The sequence below is a fragment of the Nuphar pumila genome, chromosome 15 (assembly GCF_984573655.1).
Source record: "Nuphar pumila chromosome 15, dmNupPumi1.hap1.1, whole genome shotgun sequence".
NCBI lineage: Eukaryota > Viridiplantae > Streptophyta > Magnoliopsida > Nymphaeales > Nymphaeaceae > Nuphar > Nuphar pumila.
This window is the reverse complement of record NC_143263.1, coordinates 27,207,351-27,234,226: the sequence shown is the minus strand read 5'-3', so window position 1 is coordinate 27,234,226 and position 26,876 is coordinate 27,207,351. Positions and strand designations below refer to the sequence as shown.

Below are 26,876 nucleotides of genomic sequence, written 5' to 3'. Positions count from 1 at the left end.
TGTGCACATATCAGTTAAAGGCGAAAAAATCCAGTTCAATAGGAGCTAATCCATTCTATCCCAATCTAAAATGCAGGATTTTGGGTAGCTTCTTTTTCGGGCTCAGCAAGCAAGAACTCTTGGGGACAGGGTAACAATCCATCAATATGCCTCATAAGACTGTAGCTTCTAAGAAGTGGGATAAATTGTGATTCTCAAACGATCAACAACAAGCTTATCCGATAGAAAATATTATACATTCATCGGTGCACGGAGAATAGAAAAGGAACTTGAAGAAGTGTTGTTCAATCCGATCATACTGTTATTTTGGTTGTTGATGTTATTTTCATCAGCATAGATGAAAACTACAGCAAGGATTATTCTATGATCGTTGGATGCAAGGCTCTGGTACCATAAGTGTCGGACTCCGGATGCATAGTGGAAGTAGAGAGCGAGAAAATAGAGATTGAAGGGTGTGCACAATAATGATGTAAATGGCCGAGGGCATTGAATTTTAATCACAACCTTTACACTACAAGAATTCCATGGATTAGCGACGAATGTTATCCATCGCTAAAATTGTTAGCGATGGATAACGTCTGTCGCAATTTTCTGATCGCTAATTAGCAACAGAAAAGATCTGTCACTAAATTATGAGGGATTAGCGAATGCCATAATTTGTCGCTAAATAACAATTGATTTTGTGTTTGCGACATATATAAATCCGTCGCTAATCTATCGCTAAAATTTACCGACGGATAATATCCATCACTAAATTGCATCGTTATTTTATGCATGAATTTTTGCTGGATTTTAGCGACAGATACATATCCGTCGCTAATCCGTCACAAAATAAAAAAAAAATAAAAAAATTTGTTTGAAATATAAATATCGAGAAAAAAAATCTCGTTATACAAATTATATAAGTTGTGTATAGATAAAGAACACAAAAAAACGTATACAAAAAAAATTCTTTCGGAGGGCGCTGATCCCCTGCCCGCACAACAGGACCCACGCCGAAGAAAGCCCTCGGACTCCCCTACTGCAAGGGCAAAAACTTTGAATCAGGTCCCACAACTCATCATTTCTCTCCCTCTCTTCTCTTTTCACCAATGCTTTCTCATTCTCATCCGCTGAGGTCAACAAAGGCGTTGAGAAGTGACCTGAACTCTGGTTATAAATAGTTGATTGTGGAAGCAAGCAACATTCTGAAACTCCAGAAGTCCCAACAGACCCTAAAAGTGAATCAGCTAATCCAGAGTATGAAGAATTTAGTTGGTTTGGCCTGAACTCTAAAGAATACACTCTTCGCATTCCAGTTAGGTAGTTTTGTCGAGGAGGGCTAGCAAGAGGAGTCTTGAACGTCATTGGCAAAAGACCTGATGAAAAATAAACAAACTTGAACTTGTATCTATAATGTCTGAATATTCTAGAGGCGCATGTACTAGTTCACATCCTAACAAGCTTTCAAATCAAATGACAGACCTAGAAGCTCAAAAGGGCTGTATTAATAACTTAAAGAGACATCTGACAAGATTGTACCAGCCTTCATGTCGAACCAAGATGATGACCGAGCCAATCCAGCAAGGGGAGTTGTTAAAGGTGATGTATCACCATGATGAATATTCCCAACACTTGCTCACAAAGAATTTGTTGGCACTTGCTCAATACCAATCATAGAAAGTATACGCCCACCAATACCAGCAACACGAGGAGATAATCCATGTCAAACATTTCTGCTTTTATCATCATAATACATCCATCTTTCCTAAAACTGCCTATTATGTTGCAATAAAAAATTGTCACGTAGAAAGCATACTACTATTGCCATGCACCCCAGAGGACAGAAAAATTTTCTTCAGTTAGAAATTTCTCAGAAGGGACAAGGTGCCACTTTGAAGAATGCAGTGTACAACGCATGTTAGAGATTTTCATAGCAGGTTTCAAGATCATCATTGATCAATACATGTTCAAAGACACCGGAGGATCTACCCTGCTCAAGCTCTGGTTTTGCATTTCTAAGACGCTTCTGGATTTGTTCCTTTGTTTCAGTTCCTCTGTTTATAATCAGCACAATTGCATTCAGCTTGATGAAGATAAATAATTGGACTAAGCTTAGAGGTTTAGATATTCAAAACTACCTTTCACGAAGGCCTTCTCAAGCACTTCAAAGCTTGGGGGGCAGATAAAGACAAATATTGCTTCAAGGGAACTCATCTTAACAGATTTTGCTCCTTGAACATAGATGTCAAGAATGCACCTCTACAACACAACCAAAGATGCCCAGTGTAAACTGAAACTTCATGGTTTAAAGGAGAGGGATTGCTCACAAAGGAACAACTTGTATGCATACCTTTCCAGCATCTGCTACTGCCTCCAAGGCAACAATACTTGTACCATAGAGATTCCCATGAACAGAAGCTGATTCAAAAAACTTCCCTTTTATATCATTCTCCATCTTATCACGCTCTGTGAAGTGATAATGAATTCCATCCTTCTCCCCAACTCTTGGAGATCGAGTAGTATGGCTTACAGGCAATATCAATATGAATGTTTCAACTTTAGTAATAGAAAAATAACTGAAAATACAACTAAATTTACATAATTGGCTTCACTAAGAAAGTACTATTGATAGTCTGCGCTTGCTACTGACCATTTTGGTAGTCGACAGGATTAGCAAGAAAACATGTACTTGTACAAAACACTCAAAACACATGCATGCATAATTGGATTAAGTAGCCCTGGTTCCGGGCTGCAACTCAGATCTTTAAACAACACAAAAAAAAGCATGCAAGAAGAAGCACACAGAGAATATTACTTGGATCCATGGATGAGAAGAGCCAAATCTTTGGTCATTTTCCCTGACTCTACAGCTCCAACACAAGCAGCCTCCAATTTCTCTGTGAAATCCAGAAGCCTCTCGTTATCATCTAACTTGGCCCTATCAAAGTTACAATGACCACAAATTTGTTATCAATGTGAATTTCAATAAGTAGAAATCATCTCTCTCCCTCTGAATAATGCACACACATACATAATATTTGGAGTGTACATATACAATCGGTAACTAAGCTGAATTAGGTGTTAAATTTAGCAACTTGAATGAATAATGACCCTATGTCAGTCAGATAGATTTGGGGCCCTTCATTACAGAGAGTAAATATGGGATCAAATTAAAATATCCATTTTATCCCTTTCAAGAGGATGTATGAGGGGTCACACAGTAACTTGAATTTATGCCGTATGAGTTGCAAGCTTTCTCAAGTTTCATTTTCATTATCATGAAAACAAAAAAAAGACATCAAGATACCAAGTAATTGAAGTTTATTAGTACCTGTGTGCAAGCCCACATGTCCAGGCAAAGATCGAAGCAATACTATTTGTACTGGTTTCACCTCCTTTCTGGTGAACACGATAATGACGAGTAACTGTGCCATGAGCAGCTTCCGCCTCAATGGTTTTTCCATCAGGGCAAACCTATTTGTAAAAAAACAATTCAGTTAAGCAACAGTAACTATGAAGGATATGCATGTAAGTAAACATCAGCAAGCAAGAAACAGGCAAAGCATTTTGAGTGCATTTGTACCAGCACAGAGGCCATCAGCCCAAGAGATCCAAAACCTGCAACAATAGAAAAAAGAGTTAATTTTTATTTAAATGATCCACCATTCTGCATCATACTAAAAAGATTAAGAGTTCGAGTGACAATCCCAATTGTAACAGTTTTATAACTATTATCCTCAATTTACAAAGGGCGATGACAATTTTTTGGGTTCAGGCAACTTGAGTTGACACAACAAAGAAGAGATATGAGTGGCCAAGCCTCTTAGATGGTATGAGGAGATTTAGGTCACCAATTACTTGAGATGGGGCTATGTCGTGCTCAGTTGGCAGCACACCTTCAATGAGAACCAAGTGTTAAAATATGTGTACTCGTACACACACACACACACACACATATATATATATGTGTGTGTGTGTGTGTGTGGTGCAATACCTGATAGGGGTATTTTTGTTTTTTTGCATTTGCTATATAGTTGTTTTTAGAAAACAACTATTTATTTTTTAGAATTAGTTTTTATTCTATATTTTTTATATTTTCTGTTTTTTATTTCACGCAAGTGGGGGGCCCACATAGATTCATTGGGGCCTCCAACGGTCACAAATGTGACCGTTGGGGGCTCCCAACGTCTCTATGGGGAGCCCCTTTTGGCCTCTCCTTTTCCTCTCTTCTTTGTGCATAAATAAGGGCTTTTCCCTTTGTATTTACAAATTCTTGAAGGAGCTTTTGCTCCATTGTAATGGGTGTTACACCCTTCTTTTCTTTAATAATATTAACTTATGCCTTATAGGCATTTTTGCTCCTTTCGTGGGTTTATGTGTTAGCACATTATGTGCTTGTATTTTCCCCTTTAGTGGGTATATCCGCACTTTATCCGCACTTCATGTTCATGTGTATTGGTTCATTATTGAACCGAATGTATTCAAAGTCGTTTCTTTACATGGTATCAAAGCAAGGTTGGGATCAAGTTGCTCTTTGTTGTATTGGGAAGCGTGCTATTCAAGAAATTGTAAAGAAAAATGGTGAAGTTCTCATTTCTCTCTTTTGTTTCTTAAAATTATTCGGTATGCATTATATTTCTTTAAGTATTGTGCATTATGAAGAAATAGATATGTTTTGCATGTGTTCTCCTTGTCATTATGAGTTTGGGTTCTTAGCATTCCATTGAATATTTTTTTCGTATATTATTCTTTTTCGTATGTCTTTTCTTGAAAAATAAGTCTTTTGAGAAAGTTATGTTAAAAGTAAAATGTTTGTGAGATATGTAGCATTGCTCACATACTCTCTATCATAATTGTTGGTTCGTATTAAAGGTATGTGTTTATCCTTTAAAATGTCTTATATGAGGCTTTTCATAATATCATGTGTCTTTGAAAAATGATTGCCATATATTAACTATGAAAAATTTCTTATTGATTTTTTATTTTCCTACCTTATGAGTTCTTTTTCATATGAGCAATATTTTATTAAGAAGGCATTTTATAATACCGGTTGAATTAAGTTTTAAAAATGATCTCATGAAATATGGTTATTCTCTTTAATTCAATTCCAAAAAATATGTTTTATTATAAAATTTATGGTCTTCATTAATGTTGCATACTTATTACATTAGGAGTTGGTTATAATCTATTAAGTCATATATTTTTAATAATATTATGAATTTTTGTTTATAGATTTATGCCATAATGCAATCCTATTATTCTTTTTTGTTGAGATTTTCTCCACCTTAATAAAGTTTTCCCTCTTCCTTTCGTATGTACCCTCATTTGGGGATTTTTTTTTATGTTGGATCTCTCTTTGAGAGAACTTTTGATCCTTGTGAATTTTCTTATGAGTATATACTTTTTTAGAAGATTTCATGATTGTTATAAGTTTTTTTTTAAATAACAATATTGGTTTTTTTTATGAGACTTTTTAAATATTACCATCTTTATGAATGCTTGAGAGCTCTCTCTCTCTTTTCAATAAAGAGATGTTTATATTGCCTTCTTTAGGGTTTGTTTTTTCTCTTAGTGGACTTGTGAGATTGTTTCTTTTATTGATGTAAGTGCTTCCGCAATATCTTGTTACATGTCCTAAATTTGCTCATTTAAGATTATTGCGACTCTACATCTTGGTATGCATATAATTGTAATTTATAAAGGCGTGATTTTATTCTTGGATTATTCCAAATTCGTTCTCACACATGACATTGCTTAAATATTTCATGTTGTGTGTATTAAGTTTTTTTTATAATAATCATGATTGAACATAATTTCGTGTTTATGCAAAATTATTGTTATAAAGCATATTGATGTGATTAATTATGTTAGACCTTTGAATCGGCCCTCTTTGTAAAATCACATATTTGGAAAATGATTTTCCTAAGTGTTCATTGTTTTTTTATGACATTTATTTTTATCCATCACAAGTTATATGATGCATCAATCCTTTTTTTTATGGGCTTATTGTTATATTAGAGATGAGTGTTGAGGTGAGTTATGGGAACCTTGTGTTATGCCATTTTAGATTGTCCACTTACTATATTAAAGATGGTTGTTGAGGTGAGTTATGGGCACCTTGGGACTCTAAAATGATTTGTTATATGATCTCTAATTATGAGTGTGTCACTCATTTTCTCTTTTGTTTGACCATTGATCTTATGGATGCTCTTATTTATATATAAATGTGATGGATATATGGCGTTTGAAACCTTAAATGTTTTAAGGTATATTAAAATCAAGGATTTTGGGACTATTGCCCAGCCTTTTGTTGTTTATGAATCTTATGAGTGCATTTACACATTTGTGAGTTCGTGTTTTGTGCTTTTTGTGCACAAGTGTTTCAAGTGTTCTTGTTGTGCGTATGTGCACATATTTATTTAAAAAAAATATTATTCTATTGGTTGTAATATCTTGTTAAAGATACTTTCACGAATATTGTTCTATTGGTTCTATTCAAGGTTTTATTTATATGTTTGTCATTACAAGTTTTATTGTCTCAAAATTCTTCTTCTTTTATAACTCTTATCTAAGTGTCATTATATGTAGACAAGATTTTTATTACACCTTTGTGTGTTGGTAGCCCTTTGGTGGCTTTGTTCTCTTGGTCTAGTAGTTGAACACACTTGTCTTGAGTGTTATTATATATAGACAAGGCACGTTGATTCACACCATGGTGTGTGATTTTAGTCCATGTTGGTATTTGTGTCCTTGTTCTAGTCGCTGAAATGTATGCCCATGGTTGGCTTCTTTCACTCATTTTAAGTGTCATTTTATGTAGACAAGAGATGTATTGTGTTTTAGCCCATGGTTGGCTTGATACTCTTGTTCTAGTAGCTGAACATACTTGATTTTGAGTGTCTTTTTATGAAGACAAGAGATGCTTTTGGTCCATATTGGCGTGTATCCTCTTGTTCTTGTCGTTAATACACTCATTTCAAGTATTATTACATGTAGACAATAGGTATTTATACACACCTTTGTGTGTGTCTTTTGACCTTTAATGGCATTATGATTATGTTCTTGTTCTAATAGCTTATACACTTGATTTGTGGGTTTTGGAGGACTAATGAGGTAGTTGCTTGTAATGAATGAACTATTGTTGAAATTTGTGAAATTTCATTCATATTTTGTCTTTTTAAAAGATGCAAGTGAATAATATCATTGATATGCATATTTTAAAATCAAATTGATTTTTTGGCATTTAATCTACATACTAAGTGCTTATGGTTTTGACCACCATTGTATTTAAGATGCAAAATGAGTTTTTGGAATTGCAATCATTTGAGTGAGATGTTTCTAAATATGTAAGGTTTTCTACTCAAATAACATTCATTCTTGAATCTTGGGTGGATGTTTTAATATACTTAGTCAAATCATGCTTCTTTGAAGCCTTCTTGAGTGGAATATATATTTTTCCTCTTTTTTTGGGTGTTTTGTCACTTTTGTGGTTTTGTCGTTCCTTTGCCCATTAGTGGCAATTTGTGTATGTGCGTGCTCTCTTGTTTGCTTTTGGAGACTTCGTTTCTCTTATTCGGCACTTCATTACATGCTTCTTATATATGACATTTGTTTGACATAGATCTTCTCCCTAAAGATGTGAAAAACTCTATTGTTGATCTATGTGTGTTAAATATGCCTTTATAAAGCCTCTCTTATTGAAGTTCATATTCGTCATGCCTTTCGACATTTGTATCCGTGTTCTTTTGTGCCCACATTTCTTCCTTTCAAGTATTGATAAATTCCTTTGAGTACTTATTGGGCCTTTGTGCAAAACGATTTGTGGAAGTTGGTGCACTTCATATACATTGGATTTTGTTTTAAATGTCTCTTAATAGACATATTTTATCTTAGTAAATCATGATTTATCGTCATCCTTAAGGAATGCTGCCCCTTATCTAATGATTTGAAAAGTTATTACTATCTTGTTTAAAACCACTCTTGCTTGTCAATATATTAGTGTTGCAATTCTTGGGTTAGAATATTTTATTTTTCTTGTATACTTTGAGTCTTCTCTTGGTTTGTTTTTTTTCTCTACAGGATCACTAAGATGTGGTACCTTAGATACATCATGGACTCGATCAATGGAGGTACTATGTGGATGATTGCCAATAAAGACATTTTTTTTTAAGACTTACATGTGAAAGCATATGTTGAAGAATTGGACTTGAAGACTTAGGTCAAGTGTCATGAAGATGGAGTTTTTCACTTGAAGATTTTTGAAGAATTGGAATGCTTTTCAAGACTTTCTTTTGTTTTTCCAAACTTTCGGTTTTTTTCCCGCAAAGTTTGAGGGGGATCTTAAAATATGTGTACTCGTACACACACACACACACACACACACACACACACACACACACACACACACACACACACACACACACACACACACACACACACACACACACATATATATATATATATATACATATATGTGTGCAATACCCGATAGGGGTATTTTTGTCTTTTTGCATTTGCTATATAGTTGTTTTTAGAAAACAACTATTTATTTTTTAGAATTAGTTTTTATTCTATATTTTTATATTTTCTGTTTTTTATTTCACGCAAGTGGGGGCCCCACATAGATTCATTGGGGCCTCCAACGGTCATAAATGTGACCGTTGGGGGCTCCCAACGTCTCTATGGGGAGCCCCTTTTGGCCTCTCCTTTTCCTCTCTTCTTTGTGCATAAATAGGGGCTTTCCCCTTTGTATTTACAAATTCTTGAAGGAGCTTTTGCTCCATTGTAATGGGTGTTACACCCTTCTTTTCTTTAATAATATTAACTTATGCCTTATAGGCATTTTTGCCCCTTTCGTGGGTTTATGTGTTAGCACATTATGTGCTTGTGTTTTCCCCTTTAGTGGGTATATCCGTACTTCATGTGCATGTGTATTGGTTCATTATTAAACCGAATGTATTCAAAGCCGTTTCTTTACACCAAGTCCCATCTGCATGAGGCCCATAGTTCGGTTTTGCATTCAAGCACTAACCAAGGAACACAATGCAAACAAGTACAACCACAAAAGTATACAAACCTTGAGCCAAGAAATCACTCTGCACATCTCCATCATAATTTTTGTAGGCCCACACATATCCACCTTCACTCTTAAGTGCATAGGCTACCATATCATCAATAAGTCTATGCTCGTACCTGTTTGACATCATCAAAATATCATACAAGAAGCCCATACTTGGCATACAATTTTCAATGAGGCCACTGTTTGAACAAACAAAGAATAAACATTACCAGATCCCTGCATCCTCAAACTTGGATTTCCACTTGCTCTCATAGACCTCCTGGAAAATATCCTTGAACCTGAATGTGGAGACAACACATATCCAGTTACAGAACTTACAAAGTGACTTGCCAGTCTCTAAATGGAAGAAGAGTTCAGAGGGAAAAAGTTCAGGAGGCATTTCAGATTTATTGCCACAGTAATCAGTTGGAAACTCAGTTTTTAAATGTTAAATGTGCACAAAATTGACAAAAAAGGCATTATCTCATACCTGCCATCATATTTCTTCAAAATAGTGTTCTTAGTAGTGAGATAAAGAGGTTACTTCTTCTGATAAGCTGTGGCCATGGAAGCCTCAGCAAAGACATGTATGGACTGTTGCAAAACCAATTCAGATAAAAACAGCTAATTAGCAGTTTAATCTCCTAATGTAAGGTCCTAAGTGTGGAAGAACTGACAGATTTCTAATTCAGTCCTCTCACCATCTCCTTCTGGAACTGCATGCATAATAAGACATATCAAGTAGAGTGCCAAAAGAATACTACAGAATACAGCAATGCCTTTAGCCATATGATTTTTCCTACCAAAAACAAGCTTGAGCTTTCCAGGGCCTTGGATAACTGTATCTGTGGCTCGATATTGATCACCAAAAGCATGCCTTCCAATGCATATGGGCTTTGTCCATCCTGAAAATTTTATTAAAAGTGATGAGGTCAAAACCCAAAAGCAAAATTACTGTATTCCACAATCGACAGTCCTCATGCTAAGTTACATTATTGTATCGACTCAAATAAGAACACTAAACAAAGGGCAGTCTAGAAAAATGCCAGCTTTTCTTAGGAAGTGGCAAAGCAAAGTGACTTGGCAGTTTTTAGTCAACATTGTCAGTCATTAAACACTGACAACATCAAGATGTATTAATATACATGAATAGCAAAACATGACCTTTTATCTTTCATACCTGGAACAAGCCTTGGGATGTTTTTGCAAATAATTGGTTCTCTGAAAACTGTGCCTGAAGCAAGAACCGCTTGAATAAGAATCACCAATTTCAGTTTTTCAAAAAGAAGGCAGAGTATCACTAACCATTCAATATATTCCTGATAGTCCCATTTGGACTCTTCCACATCGACTTCAGGTTGAACTCGACACGAGCTTCATCTGTCATGCATTAACTGGTGAAGATATAGCTATGCAAAAAAAGATGAAGATGAACTGACTTAAATAACAAATTGTGCAAATTACAGTAGATGTATACCTGGAGTTATAGTTGCACACTTGATAGCTACATTATACCTGAAGATAAGACATGTCAACATTGGAACACCGAGGTTCACAACTATGAGATCAAATAAGCAGTTTTTGAAGAACAGAGGTAGAAATTGCCTTTGAATTACCCCTACAATGGAGATTCCTAGGTGCAAGTTTACTCAAAAAGTATGTAAGAAAACATGGAAATTAAAAAGATCAGCAACTTATCCCAAGAAGGTTTCTTTGATTCAATTAATAAATAAAAAACAAGTTAAGCAACAAACAGAATGGCTTTCAAGTTTCATTAAAACCTAATGCCCCCTGCATAAGTTGCTATGCACAGAAAAATAAACTAAGTGAATGACGAGGAGAGAGAATGTGAAGAATATGAACATTACTTCAGAGTAGCTTCAACACTCTCAATAGTAACTTTGTCATCAGTAGAATCTCGATTAGGAAGCCCAAGGTCAAAATACTTTATGTCCAGCTCAAGGAAAGGAAAAATTAACTGTAATATACATCAAAGCACTACAATTAGACAATGTGACTAACAAACTGAGAAATGTTATGAAGAGGAAATCCAATTATGAAAGATGCCCATCACTGGTTACCTTGTCCTTGATCATTTGCCAAAAGACTACTCATTTTATCCCCTGCAGAGAAAACAAAGATTCTAGATTAGAACAAAGATATTAATTGATAAAGAATTTGTTCCCAAAATTCATGTAATGCTTTACAGAAAAGTCAGTTGATAGTTGATTACATAAAATCTTGCAATCATGAATATACAAAATGTTTCATAAAAACAAGCAGGAACATGGAAAGTAGATCTAACTGATTTAGCAAAGTTATACCCCTTAACAACAATAAATTCATGATACATTTCCCAAGAACAGTAAATTCAGTGTCCAAGGAATGAAAAGAATGTCAGATCAATTAGTTTGCCAAATATCCAAGACGCAGCTAAACCATCATAAATTTGGATGCAGCAGAAACAACAAAAATTTAAACACCAAGCCAGTGATATTCTCAAAACAGTAGGGTCTCTTGCTTCTCAAGATTTGATTCATAACATGGGATCTATTATAGCATTGAATTGCTGCATGAAGAATTGAAAGGATCAGGGTTCATGGCCATGTCACATGTAATTCATGAAAGATATTTCCCAGGCATAGTAGACAAGGTTTTTTGGTGAATCATATGATTCAACTAGATGAGATACAGGAAAATGAAATTAACTTCACGAAGCAGTTGTACGAGCACAAAAGTAACCACAGAAATCCATTCACACCAGAAAATTTTATTGGTTTATAAAGTGGTTCTAAGCAATCAAGAGTAGATCTTTTACCCATGGAAGACTATCAAGTGCTTCTAAAAAATTACATAGCATCAATTACCACAACTACAACTATGCAATGCATCAACATATAGTACCTTTGGATACATATGTGCAATGTATCTCAATACATTTTCCTACCGACCATAGTTGGTAAAATTGAGGCTCATGTGAAGCTAGATCATCAACATATAGTACCTTTGGATACATATGTACAATGTATCTCAATACATTTGCCTCATTTTACCCTACCTAAATTTCAAACATGATGAAACTACCTTTGGGTTGTTTATCGTTTCATGAATCTAAGTACAATAGTAATATTGGCAAAATCTATATGATAGTACAAATTTTTTGATAACATACGTGTATTCAGTTACTTTGGTGATATGAATTTACTAAGTCATCTTGCTATCCTTGATGCCAACGTTATACATTCATTTATTCATGCATAATTACAAATAAATGCATGAACAATAACAAAAATCAAGCTTCAATGGGTAAAACCCTGGGTCCACAAGCAGGAACCGGTCTGAAAACACTCTGAACCGGTCTGAAATAGCCCCGAATTGGTCAACCAAGGGTTCAAACCGGTTCTGAACCTTATAAACCAGTGTCAAGTATGAATAAAAGTTAATAAAACCCCTATAATTGGATGCTAAAATCCTTATATCTTCTTATATTTATGAAAACATGGTCTTAACATCTCAAAACCGGTGAGAAACTTGAAGGAACCATTCAAAAATGGCTCTGAACCGGTCCCAGAAGGAACAAAATCAGTCTCGGATCCGGTTCAGGCCAAATAGTGACTAAACCCTTACTGGATCCGGTTCAGGCCAAATAGTGACTAAACCCTTACTGGATCCGGGTCTGATCCAATTATAACTTGATCCAGGTTAGACCCAATATTAACCAGATCTAGGCCAGACCCAATTATAATTGGATCCGGGTCTGAACTAGTTACTGACCGGATCTGGGTCTGACTCGGTATTAAGCAAATCTAGGTCAGACCCAGAAATAACCTTATTTGGGTCCGACCCGATATGAACCATAATGAACCCAGGCCCGGGCCCGATCCAGATCATTCATTAAAATCAGAAAAATAGGAAACTTGAGGGTTTCTGTTTTCTGTAAAAACGGAAAAAGGGTGTTTACCCTCTTGGCTTGTTGGTGACCTATGTCGCTTGCCGGTGACCTGCCTTCCGACGATCCATGTTGCCTGCTCGACGACCCGCCTGTCGGCGTCCCATGTCGAAAAAAAATCTAATGAGCCTGATCTACAGAGGAACCTCAGGTAAAGAAAGAGGGCTTTTAAAACCCCTTTTCGATGATCAACGGAGAGGAGTCCGACGAAAACACCCCCCTACCCACGACGATGATGCATCCTGGTGTCGACATCATCATCTTCTGATGATGACTCTTACTGAAAACCCCCTTTCAACGAAAGGGTCCCATCAGCGGCCAGTCAATCCAGATGCCGGTCAATCCAAACGGCATGGAGGTCCAGCAATAGCAACACTCCGACGATAGATTGTTTTGTCAGTGACATCGACGATCATAACCCCTCAACGCCCAACGATCAAGCAAAGTAGCAAAGGTTTTTTTTAAAACCCCTTTTTGGATGCTGACGAAAGACATCGGTGGTGAACCCCGGTGACCCTGGCGACGATTGATCACCCTGTAACCCGATGCCCACAGGTAAATAATCCATAACATTTTTTTTACTTTGTCGCCCCACGGCGGCAGTCGCTGTCTACCGATGACACCATGTCGCCCCACGACAACCTATTGTCAATTGCCAGCAATGTCAACGTCGCCCCATGGCGATGTCGCTCTGTTGAAAAAGCTCTATTGCTTCATGACGACAGTCGCCGGAAAATGCCATCGAGCCCATAGCAAACGCGAGTTGTGGGCCCATAACCCAATGTTGGGGATCCATCGGCGCACAAACTGAAAACAACAAGAAAGCGGTGGAGAGCATACCTGATGCAGCCATCGGAGAACCATATTGATGACGGTGGCACTGGTAGCTGGAATAGGGTGAGTTTCGCTCCTCAGTCGAACTACAACCCTCCAATGAGCTCAGGCTCCTTCAGCAGTCGGTGAGCAGGATCCCTTTTTCCTCTTTTTATGAAAAATGCCCTGAAAAAGGTGATTTCCTTAAATCCACTTCTGTGTTTTTCTCTACATGCTTGCTCATGGCAGGGTCACTCATGGATACCCTTTTGTAGCAAGGGAAACAATTACATAACTGTTTTCTTTCTTGTTTTTCTTATGTTTATTGGAAGGGACACTATAAGGGAAAAGTTATCATGTGTGGGTAATTGCCACTATGTGTGGCTTATCCCAAAAAAATCATTTTTTTATCATAAATTCAGTCATGCAAACATGTCGAGAAGACCGTCTACAATGTTTTTTTTTATTGGCAAGCTGAGGTTTGGCAGATCCCTACCAGGTTACATATCTGATTCTCAATTACATTTTAGAGGAGGGAAACTAATCCAGAGGTTTATCTTTCCACACATGATCCCTAATTCTAAAACGAATTTGAGGTGGATCCGATTATTTACTAAAATCCACAAATACAATCCAAACCCAAAATCTGAATTAAATACAGAAAATAGAATCATTAATCCCAATAAATCCTGGACTTGGACACATCTTGCTTTGGTCTTGCATCAGTTGCCGAATATTGATTAAGTAGCGAAGTGAAAAATCAATAACCCAAATTCTATTAAGATTCTGTGAACATTCTTTTGAGACTGCAAAGAATAGGATGGATCAGGGACCCAACAACGAGAGCAACCCAAACAAAAATTTAGCAAGAGGAAGCAACCTCCCAACTTGCTCCAAACCGCATCCTGTCACGGTTACGCTAACATCAACACCCTTTTGTTGATGTCAAAGCGTAATGTGGACCCACTATAATGTAGGGGCTTTCTCATCCTGTTCTCTTTGGGTTTTGCATTGACAATGACTGACGAGATCATGGAAAGAGAATAATTGATAGAGAGAATGACACAACAATGGATTTCAAACTCAATGATAACGTTTGCACATGGAAAAGATTATGGCAAGACCTAATTTGGATTTGACCACCTTTTTTTCATTTTTTAGAGATGATGGTCAAGCTCAAAACTTCAAATTAGGGCTTCACACACACACACAGGTGGATGATCACTTACGAACATGAACAAAAACCAACTCGTGTAGAGCATCCATCACGCGCGTGATGGACTTTCAGCATGCGGTTCTGCTGAATAGAGCATTAGCGTCCATCGCTGCTAAAGGTCTTTAGTAGGACCTTTAGCAGGGACTTTTTGTCGCCACTAAAGGTCTGAGACCTTTAGCAGCGATTTTTGTTGCCGCGAATGCTCAGCTTAACCGCATGCTGAGCGTCAATCATGTGAGTGATGGATGCTCCATGCATATTCCTTTGGTCATGTTCGTAAGTGATCATGCACCTACGACTCAATATATATATATATATATATATATATATATATATATATCATCATCATCAAACAGGTAAAAAATCTGATGCAAAGCAAACGATTTTGTGCTACTGATGATGCGGTTGATTAGCGACACACAAATTTGTGCTGATTATTAATGGCAGTCAAGACCAGCCATAAAGACTTGGGCGGGAAAAAATGTCTTTAGTGCGATAAAAAAACACCCCAAAACAGGGGCGAAGTTAGACACTTGTCAGGGTGGGCAACTGAAAATCCCCGATAGGAGGTTTGGGTCAGTAACGTTGTGCCCTTCCCTCTCTCCCCTGCAATCCACCCTCTCTCTCTCTCTCTCTCTCTCTCTCTCTCTCTCTCTCTCTATATATATATATATATATATATATATATATATATCATCATCATCAAACAGGTAAAAAATCTGATGCAAAGCAAACGATTTTGTGCTACTGATGGTGCGGTTGATTAGCGACACACAAATTTGTGCTGATTATTAATGGCAGTCAAGACCAGCCATAAAGACTTGGGCGGGAAAAAATGTCTTTAGTGCGATAAAAAAACACCCCAAAACAGGGGCGAAGTTAGACACTTGTCAGGGTGGGCAACTGAAAATCCCCGATAGGAGGTTTGGGTCAGTAACGTTGTGCCCTTCCCTCTCTCCCCTGCAATCCACCCTCTCTCTCTCTCTCTCTCTCTCTCTCTCTCTCTCTCTCTATATATATATATATATATATATATATATATATATATATATATATATATATATATATATATATATATATATATATATACATTGGTGTCCAGTTTAACTTGGATATTTGGCTCTGCCCCTGCCTATAAAAACCCTTTTTTAGCCGCTCGTCCGAGCATTGTGTATCCTTTCACCCATTTAATGATACAGGTTTTCCTCTACCGAGCGTTGAATGAAGCTTGTTCATTTATTTCATGTGAAATAAGAAAAATTAGTGGAAAATATGCTAAAACCTATTTTACTCAAAACGAGCGCTCGCGATGAACGACACATGCTCGTCCAACGTAATGTCGGACACTGAGTATTCAATGGTACGGGTTACTCATATATATATATATATATATATATATATATATATATATATAGGAAAGGGGGACCGTCCAAAATCTACAACCCATGATAATGTACAGCATTCTTTCTTTAACAATTAATTTTTTTTTATTGAACTTTACATATTGGATTTTTATCATCCATTTAGTGAGCGACATATTTTTTTATTATTATGAAATTTCAATGTTTAGATTTGTTTTTAAAGCAGTAAAAGTCAATGACCCATAATCTTTTGTATTATAAAGTTTTTAAATTCATTGTGAGCCATCCATTTTTGACGTTTCAAAAAACATGCCCATATGTCCTAAAGTCTCCATTATAAAGAACAAATATGTGAGGTCCGATCAATGAGATACTCAAGCATCGGAGAAGGGGAGCCGCCCGATCGTTATTGGTTGTATATTTTGGATATTCCTTTTGTTGGACAGTCTCCCTTCCCTCTATATATATATAACATCAAACATCCTTTCATCGAATAAAAATCGGCCCTGCCAGCAACACCCAAGTGTCGTGTATATGAACATTTAATGGTGATTAGTAGGGATGCACATGAGCCGAGTTGGAGCCGAACCTAGGCTGTTGGAACTCAGCTCAATTCAAAATGACTTTGTCTAAGCTCGGCTTGAGCTCAGAAACAAGCTTGTAAGGCATTGTCCAAACTCGGCTTGGTTTCGAGCTTGAGCCGAGTCGTGCTAAGCTTCAACAATAAAAAATATTTTTACGAACGAGGGATTTAATTGATCCCCAACCTCTTTAACGTTAACTAAGTGACCTACAATTAAGCCAAAACACATTTTTTTATTATTATCAATGAAAAAATTGTATACATACTAAAATTTTTCAGCGAAAAAAGGCGTAAAAGATGAGATTCAAACCCAACACATGCTGAAGAAAGACTAACACCCTACACATTATAGTAATAATGCACTTTTAAATTTATTTGCAAAGATATTATATATATTGGGTTTGCAATGAATCGAGCCTTATCGGGCTCAACAAGTTATTCAAGCTTGACTTGATAGCTCATCCAAGCTTCATACACCAGTCAAGCTCGACTCATTTACAAAGTGGATGAGCTCAAGCCGAGTTTTAACCAAGCCAAACATGAGCCGACTCGGTTCAATGTGCATCCCTAGTGGTTAGATTGCAGCTAAATCTATGGGCAAAAAAGGGTTTTAGCGACGGTCACGATCTTTGCTAAATCCCTTGTTCCATATGAACAGAGGCATGTCTAATGTAATCTAGAACTCTTTATGAGTTAGACATTATGGGCTATATATATATATATATATATATATATATATATATATATATATATATATAAGAAAAAAATAAAAAAGCCAATGAAAATCTTGGTGCACACTTGTTTACATATTTGATTGGTTTACATATTTTAGTTATCCATATAGGGAAACTCAAATATATAAATTGGTATGAACATAGATTTCCATAGGTTTTTCGTAAATCTAACCCTGCAGATGCATTCAACGTGGTCCATTTGCTTGAAACTGATTATTGGATCACCATAATCGAATGAATTAAAATAATTTTTTATGCATGCATATTTATAAAAGTTCTGAGCCATTGATTTTCAAGCCTTAAAGGATCCTTCTTATACATTTTAATGGAATAATTCAAGAGTAAGTTTTTATAAAGCCATGCATCTAGATCTCATCCATATGGTAAAATTTTAGAAAAAATAAAAAGCCTATGAAAATCTCGATGCATACCAGTTACATATTTGACTGGTTTACATACTGGGGTTCAAAACATTGGGCGGGTTACATTCTACTTAGCAATGATTATGGATAACATGATACATATAAAGTACTTTCACTCCAAAGAACATAATATTACAAAACCAACAATAATATCATGTATATGAATTTGGTACCCTAAAAGGAAAATGATTGGCTCATCGACAACGGCACAACATCTTTCATCTGCTTTGCGTCATATTCTTTACTTGAAATCATCTGCCCATAAAAAAGGTTAGACTTGTGAAAGCCTAGTAGGGATCCATATCAATTTCAAGTAAAAACATAATATTTAACATTTACAATACAATGTTTACAAGTCTAGAAGTCATGAATTTATATTATATATTAAAGAAAAATCCACGAATATGCAAAAACCGATAGCAAGAAACATGATTGGAGAACATTAATATACTAAAAAGTAAAGACAATTCAAATGTATGCATAGATTAATCCGAAGAAGAAACATGTTTTAAGTTCAGTAACTCAATAATCAGTTTAAGCAAAAAAAACTTATGTTTCAATATTTAACCCCATGTAGGTATTCACAGGGGCAACTCCCAGTCAAGATGGAGACCATACGAGAGTTCATTATTCTTTGTATTTTAGTAACTCCCGCTACAAAAGCCACATTGAACAAAATAATGACAAAAAGATTTCTTCATGGCATATTTTAGTAATCAATTCACTACTCAAAATATATCAAATATTTTCACTTGAATTTTTTTGTGATGGTTGTCTCTCAAAAAGTTAGATGCCTTTGTCTAAACTACTAGTCTAAGTTGTTGCCTAAAAAAAATCATGTGCCATGTAAATGCCACCTGAAAAAATCATGCACCATGCCTGACTAAGTTGCATTAAAAAATAGGGGCCATGTAATTACTTGTCTCCTTAAAAATCACTTGTCTAATTTGTTGCCATTGTGTAAGTTGTCACTTGAAAAAATCAAACTTCATGTAAGTTGTTTCTTGAAAAAAATCTAGTGCCATGCAAGTTGTCACTTAAAAAATTCAGGCGCCAAAAAAAATGGCAAAATTGCCAAGAAAACAATAAAATTGCCATGTTTGTTATATTTCCTAGTTTGCTATCAGTCATGGTAATTGTAATAAAAATTAATGTCATTTCGTCAGAGTCCATAATTTTTCTTTAAGTGAGGATTTGATATCCTTGAATGACTCTCTCAAAGATCTATTTTCAAACATATAATGTTGGGGATACACATGATATGAGAGAGAATCAGGTAAGGGAACCCTTGACAGTAACATATCAGGAGTCTCTTGGATGTTGTTCCCCATCAGATGAAAAGCAGCCGAACACTCATTTTTTCCTATAGTCACAGCTGTCTATCTTATATGTTTCATGTGGTTCATCTAGAGAGGCCTATCTAAGAAACAAGCAATCCTTCATAGGTGTTTGGATGTCGTTTATCATTTAGATGATAGCATTTATACGCGTGCTCACATACATATACATACACGTATACACGAGTAGAATCTCATGCCATGCTCCCAACCAACAGGTGCCACATGAACAGGTCCACTTGTGCCATTTGAAATGAGAGTGGATCAGATCCAAGAGACCTTAAACAGAAAACTGTCCAATGTACCTTGCCGTCCATCATCAAAATAAATGAGATCAGAACCCATCAAAAGCTTCAAGTTCTGAAGGAACTTCAGCCGTTCATTTTTTTCAGCCATTGATGTGGTTCATCTGGCAAGTGAATGGCATTGAAAATTTGTGTAGGGACCATTCTTTTTTGACAGATTTTGGGTGCCATCCCTTTAACCTGATTTGCTCTCGTTTGAAATGGCGCTGCTAAGAAAAAGGGGTCACCTCAAAGCAGATCCGGCCCTATCTGATCTTGTACAGCCAGCAAGGGGCCAGTAGAGTAGGTAAAGACCAGGTTGGATGTGACTGGATCCTAACCAATAGTCAAACCCAATGTTAGGTTGTTCAGCTTTTTTTAGTGTAGCCACAAACTCATGCTCCCTACTTTGCAGAGCCACTTTGTGCGCCTACTTTTCGGATGATAAGACAGGTGGGACTTCTTACTCACTCTAAGGCACTAAATTGAGAATATGGTTGTCTACTAATTGGATCAAAGCATTATTGGATCCGGAGCTGAACCATACCCTCATGCAACAAAAGTTAACCATCTAACTCGGATAATTGATTGGGATTATATTTGTACGGTTGACTTAAAAAATCTTACGTGCAAGCCGTGATGACAATATCATATTGTATTCCTATCTTATTTATACTTTTAATCAAATTTTACATATTCCTATATTTTATATATACTGATAATTACCCAAGATTTTCTTGGGAAAAAACCAAAATGTCAGATTATCAAAAGGTTGGTTATCAAAAAAATTATATCATAATGATTTTCCTTGCCAAGATTTTTTTCAGAGTGTGAGATGCCTGACATTGCTTAGCAGTATGATGCAATCCCAAAGTTCGAGATAGTGAAAGAACAGTTAAGTTATGATACTCCGACAAACTATGCTACTAAAGCAAGATTAATTAGAAAAAAATCAAATAACTAATAAAGAAAATTCAGAAAAATAATAATAATTCATTCCAACAACTAATTGAGAAATCCCTATATATAATGAGTATTTATAGGAGAACACGAGAAACCCTAAGCCTATTTAGGATTCGAGATGGATTCATCACAGTAAAAAAAATCAATTCTAAATAAAACCCAAATGAAAACTCTAAACTAAGCTGGATCCAAATAGATCTCTTATGGACCCAGATTGCATGCTATGTTGTTCGTGCATCATTCTCCCCATATTGGAGAAAGAGACTCGGCCTCAAGTCTGGTTTTGCTTTTGTTTTTTCCTGTTTCACTCGACTTATGAAGGCCATGAAGGCAATGCCATCTCTAATGGGTGTGGATCAATTAAGCACTGCCAAAGAGACTGATGGTAGCATGATCAGTTTTGTTATGATCCAAATTATCTGGGCCCTACTTCTCTGTGGTGGTTGGTGTAGAACAATGCTAAATGGATTCTCTTGCAATATATGATCCAAAGAAGAAATATCCAATTGTAAATGCTTATAAATCCAATTAAGTCTGATAGGTTAGTACCGCCTGGGTCAAATGGGTACGTACTTCGAGTAATGTTCAAGTAGTGGATAAGTGTGGATGTGTATGAGCAGGTTTAGGACGACACTTATGTCCAAATGGGTTAACTTTGGATGGATTTGGATCGAAATTGGGTCCAAAAGGAGACTACAGGGTTCAAATAAGTTCTGGATTGGATTTAGGCCAAATTAGAAAGGTCCTAGATATTGAACAGGATTCGTGCTAAGACTGAGCAAGACACAAACTTTTTTACATATGTTTGGCTGGATCAAACACAAGTTTAAGTCAAATACTTCTTCCAAGGTCTAGGCTTGAACCACAAATATTTTAACCTAAATTATCAAGGTCCTTCATATTATTCCCAATTGTGTGTATATCACTTTCATGTGTAGAGTTTAAAGTTAGTTAAAAAGAGGTATTAAGAGTTATGATTGAGAGGAGAGCTACATACCGTAATAAAAAATTAAAATAAAAATGTTTGGTTATTAAAAAACAGTTAGTACATTTTATGGTTTGCTTGTTTTAGCGAGAAGACAACACGTAGGTTATCAAAAAAACTGGTTTGTACTTTGTATGGTCTGCCTGTCTTAAAGAGAAGACAACAGTCAAGGTCATTAAAGCTTCAACAAATTCAGTCATTAGCTGCTGTTTTAATTGTTCTAAATTCTAGTTCCTAAACTCTAAGTGTTGTCCTTTCTTAATGAACCATGTGGGTGTCTGATTAATAGCATCTAATGTGACTTTTAACCTTTTTTTTTATCGTCCACTATCTTCTCCTAAGTCAAATATAGAAAATTGCCAAGAACCGATGAGTAGATGTGTTTATCATTATTTATTTATGTGAAAATATGTCTTGGATCAAATTGTTTTGTCGAAGATCTTGATTTTTTTTTCATTGCAAAGATTTGGTGCAACATGGACCATTGATTTTTAGATTATTCTGAAAGCATGTCTTAACCTAACAAATTCCTCATTTAATAAATTCAGTCCATTAAATAAAATCTCTCTCTCTCTCGGGATAATATTGGATGCTGCTTCAAATTAACAGATATAAGTCCTAACCGCTTTATGTATCCTTCTACCCTAACTCGGTCTCAGAAACCATAGTTCATCATCATGATCAAGTCCTGTCCCAACTCTTGTTCATTTAAAAAATGCTCTGTCAAAATAAATTAACCTAAAATTTTGATTCTTTCATAAAAAACTTTGGTGCAATATAGATGTTTAGATCTTTCTGAAAACCCATGTAAGCATGAAAATTTTCCAATTTAATACATGTTTTCCACTAAATAAATGGTAAAGAATAATTTGTAGGTGTTCTACAATGTACTTATTGAACCAACTTGAACAGTATATATAAGGGGGACCGTACAACAAAAGGAATGTGCAACATCTATAACCATTGATGATCAGACAATATTGTTTTTTCTCTAGTGATCAAGTTTTTTATCGACCAAACTCCACATATTGCATTTTTATTCTTTAGTAAGAAACAAATTTTATATTATGAAATTTTTGATATTTAGATGCATTTTTTTAAAGAGGTAAGAATCAAAAGCTGACAATACTTTGTATTGTAAAATTGTGAGCCATCCATTTTTCATCTTTCGAAAAACATGTCTAGGTTGTGTTGTAAAATCTTCATGTAAAGCATATGTCTTATTAAATCATTATAAAAAATAAATATATAAAGTCTGATCGATGAAACACTCAAGTACCAGAGGGAGAGCCGTCTGATCATCATTGATTATAGATGTTGCAACATCTATAATCAATTATATATATATATATATATAGCGAGAGAGAGAGAGAGAGAGAGAGAGAGCCGAAAGAGGATCAACATTATCACACATGAAGATCAACAAAATGTTGAACCCAACAAAATAGAAAACAAAACTAAAATATAGAAAAACAAAAGCAAAAGGAAAAGAAACTACAGCCAGCTAGCAACAAACAACAAAGCCAAGCTCAACCAGGATCCTCTGGAAAAGAAGGAACCACCGATGAGTGAACGTTGTTCAGACGGAAGAAGAGGTCTCTAAGATGCATACGTAGAATCGCGTATACATCAACCAAGATTTTATGGACAAGATTGTTAAGGATGACCGGAATTTGGGGGAAAGTAGCATCATTGCGTGCCATCCAAACAAACCACCAAGTAGTAAGCAACCATGTCTTCCAGATCAGTCTCCACCGCTTGCAACGTCTAATTTCAATAGGGCCTAGGAGCAGATCAAGCGCAAAAGACTCCTCTTTAACAATTACGTTCGGAGATCTCCACGTGCTATTAAATAGGGCCACGAAGATTGGGCAGGACCAGAATAAATGAAAAGTAGTTTCTTCAGCAGCTTGACACAGCACACACCAACTTGGGAACTGAAAGCCCAACTTCTTTAAATAACTGTGAGTCTGAACCCTATCATGCAAAATTAACCAAGCCAAGACCTGAGATCTTGGGGTAGGGCCCTTACCTCATAACGCACACTCAGGGAACCAATCTGCCCCTGAGGCGAGCAACGATCTATACACTTTATGGGTGAGGAACGCACCATTTGGTGCAATAGCCCAATGCAACCACTGATCATAATTACTTGTATCCCCAATTTGATCTCTGAAGGACGATAAGGCTCTCAGCCACATGCTTCGCAAGTGCGAGATCGCCAGCCCCCGGGTTCCATGACGAGAGTTAGATAAATCAGGAGCACCATATTTAGCATGAAGCAAACGAGCACAAGGAGAACCTGGTTGATGGGCCATCCAACATTGCTTGGCCACAAGAGCAATTATCCTCTGTCTTGGAGCAAAAACACCTAAGCCAGCCATACGCTTAGGTAACACCAACGTTCGCCAACCAACCAAATGGCGCTTACTCTTAAGCTGACACCCAGACCAAAGAAAATCCGTCATTAAACGACAAATCTGCTTCTCCACGCCCACCGACATCACGAACATTGACATGAAGAATTCAGGGATAGAAGAAAGAACATGTCTGATTAAAGTCAGACGGCCAGCAATGGAGAGATAAGACGCCTGCCACGAAAAAAGCTTGTTTTTCACTTTTTGAATAGTTGGAGCCCAAGCAGCGGAAGATAGGCGCTTCACTTGTAACGGCAGGCCCAAATACGTCATCGGCAACTCAGAGATTGCACAATTGAAAATCCGTTGACCCGCTGCAAGCATAGGATACTGAACATTGAACATAGAAATAGAGCATTTGCTATCATTTAGGGAAAGCCCAGAAAGAGAAAGAAAAAACTGGAGAATAAGCTTGAATCTAAGCATTTGTTGCACGTTTGCTCGCCCAAAAATAATCATATCATCAGCATAAATAAGAATATGGTCTGAAAAATCTGGAAGATCTAGAGGATCTATCAGGCGCTTCTCCGCAGCACGCTTGAGCAACACCACGAGACCCTCAGCAATGACATTGAACAACAAAGGCGATAGAGGGCAGCCTTGCCTTAGTCCACGCCCCAATTTGATCTGACCACCTCTAGTGCCGTTAATCTTAATCATGGCTTGAGCATTAGAGACCAATTCCCTCACCCACCCAGAAAAACGACGACCAATGCCAAAATTGGATAACATTTGAAATAAGAAGGGCCAATGCACAGAATCAAAGGCTTTATGAAAATCTAATTTAAGAGAAAAATAGGCCTGACCACTAAGATGTAAGGAGTGAATGACTTCAGAGGCCAAGATGAATGAATGTTGAATCCTCTTATTGTGGATAAAGGCAAACTGAGAGTTAGAAAAAATTTGGTGAGCCACGACCTTCAACCTATTAGCCAACACCTTGGCAATCATCCGATAAAGGGCACTCATAACAGAAATCGGACGAAACCTAGAGATATCAGTAGCAGCATCATCTTTCGGAATTAAAGAGATAATTGCCAAGTGGGTTTGAATAGGCAATCTGGAGTTGCGATAGAACTCATCAAACATGTTAATAACATCAAGCTTCACACAAGGCCAAAAAATTCTGAAGAAATCCACATGAAACCCATCATAACCTGGAGCTTTCCACCCTGACAAACCTTTGATTGCCCTAAAAATCTCATCTTTAGAGAACTTCATTTGCATAATTCTAGCTTGATCTTGCCGAATCGAACCAACAGAAACAGGACCAATGACACCATTCGCAGTAAGTGAAACAGAATATAAATCTTTGAAATACTGAGTGACAGCTGAAATAACGTGTTGATTAAGGAACGAAACATTCCCAATAGTGATTGATGGGATGACATTTCTCCTATGACGATGAGAAGCATATGAGTGAAAAAATTTAGTATTACCGTCTCCGGCCGCAAGCCATTTCACCCTTGCCCGTTGCTTCCATCTAATTTCCTCTTTGACCCTCCAGTTCTTCAAAAGCGTTGATAACTCAATAGATCTGGCCTGCAAACTTTGCAAGTGTGAATCAGATAGAGACTCCGGGGAAGACATAGTTTGATACAATGCTGAAATCTCTTGCTCCCAAGCAGTCATTTGCTGAAATTTAACCACGTCTCGATTATGGAGCCAAGCTTTGATATCCTTAGCGAGACGAGACAACTTCTCATGACACCGAATAGCTGCCCACTGCTCATTGGAGGGCTTGTTCCAAGAGTCTGAAATAATAGTATGAAAATCTGGCTCCTGGAGCCACCATTGTTCAAACACAAAACTCCTGGCGGAATTAAAACCACCCCCCCAAGTAGTGATTAACTGACCATGGTCCGAGATAGAAGGAGCCAGCAAGACACATTTGACATCTGGAATGAGATCCAACAAATTTGGAGTGACAAAAACCCTGTCAAGAGCTCTGCAGCATGGGCGGATTCGCCTATTCGACCAAGAGTAACGCTCCCCACTAAAAGGGATTGGGTACAGATGATGCCGATGAACAAAATCTTGAAAACCTCGCATAGATGGATTTGGAAGAACGGGGTTATTAGAATCCTGAATAGACAAAAGGCAATTAAAGTCTCCCATAAGAAAATGGTACTCCCCGTTTGAGACGACGATCCTATTTAAGTCGTTCAAGAAAGCAGGCCTCATGACAGCGTGATTAGGGCCATATACAACAGTGACCACAACCCTCCTGCCACTGTCTTGCAAAGTGAAGGCAACAGACAAAGAAAACAGACTCATGTCCAGTTGAGAAATATTTAAAGATTGCTTCCCCAAAATAAGGATGCCACCGGCATGGTTGACCGCAGGCTTAAAAAAATAGTCAGCACCCCTCCATATACTAGAGGCAACAGAGCGAGAAACTTCATCCATCTTAGTTTCACAAATAACAATCAGGTCAGGCTTCTCCTGACTAACCCAATTCGCCAGAGAGAGAGAGAGAGAGAGAGAGAGAGAGAGAGAGAGAGAGAGAGTATGCATGCTACCTATGCCTTGGATGCCACTCCCAAGAAAGTGATTTTGTTTCTCGGATGTATCCGTTGGCAATGGCCAAGGATCCCAACATGAGCAATCTCATAAGCAACCACATGACTCCTATCACATGGTTTTGAATTGAGTGAGGCCTGAACACTGGTGCTGCTGGGATCAAGCAATGCTGCCATGTGATTTGTCCTTGTAATTGCTGATGTTTGGACCCCTCTCATGGGTAACATATCTCCAAGATAAGGATCGAAT

At 36.9% G+C, this 26,876-nt stretch overlaps 1 pseudogene; it reads right to left on the bottom strand.

The window, feature by feature from the left end:
- Window positions 1-1,900: 1,900 nt before the first annotated feature.
- On the bottom strand, window positions 1,901-26,513 carry LOC149814912 (isocitrate dehydrogenase [NADP]-like; annotated as a pseudogene).
- Window positions 26,514-26,876: the final 363 nt, after the last annotated feature.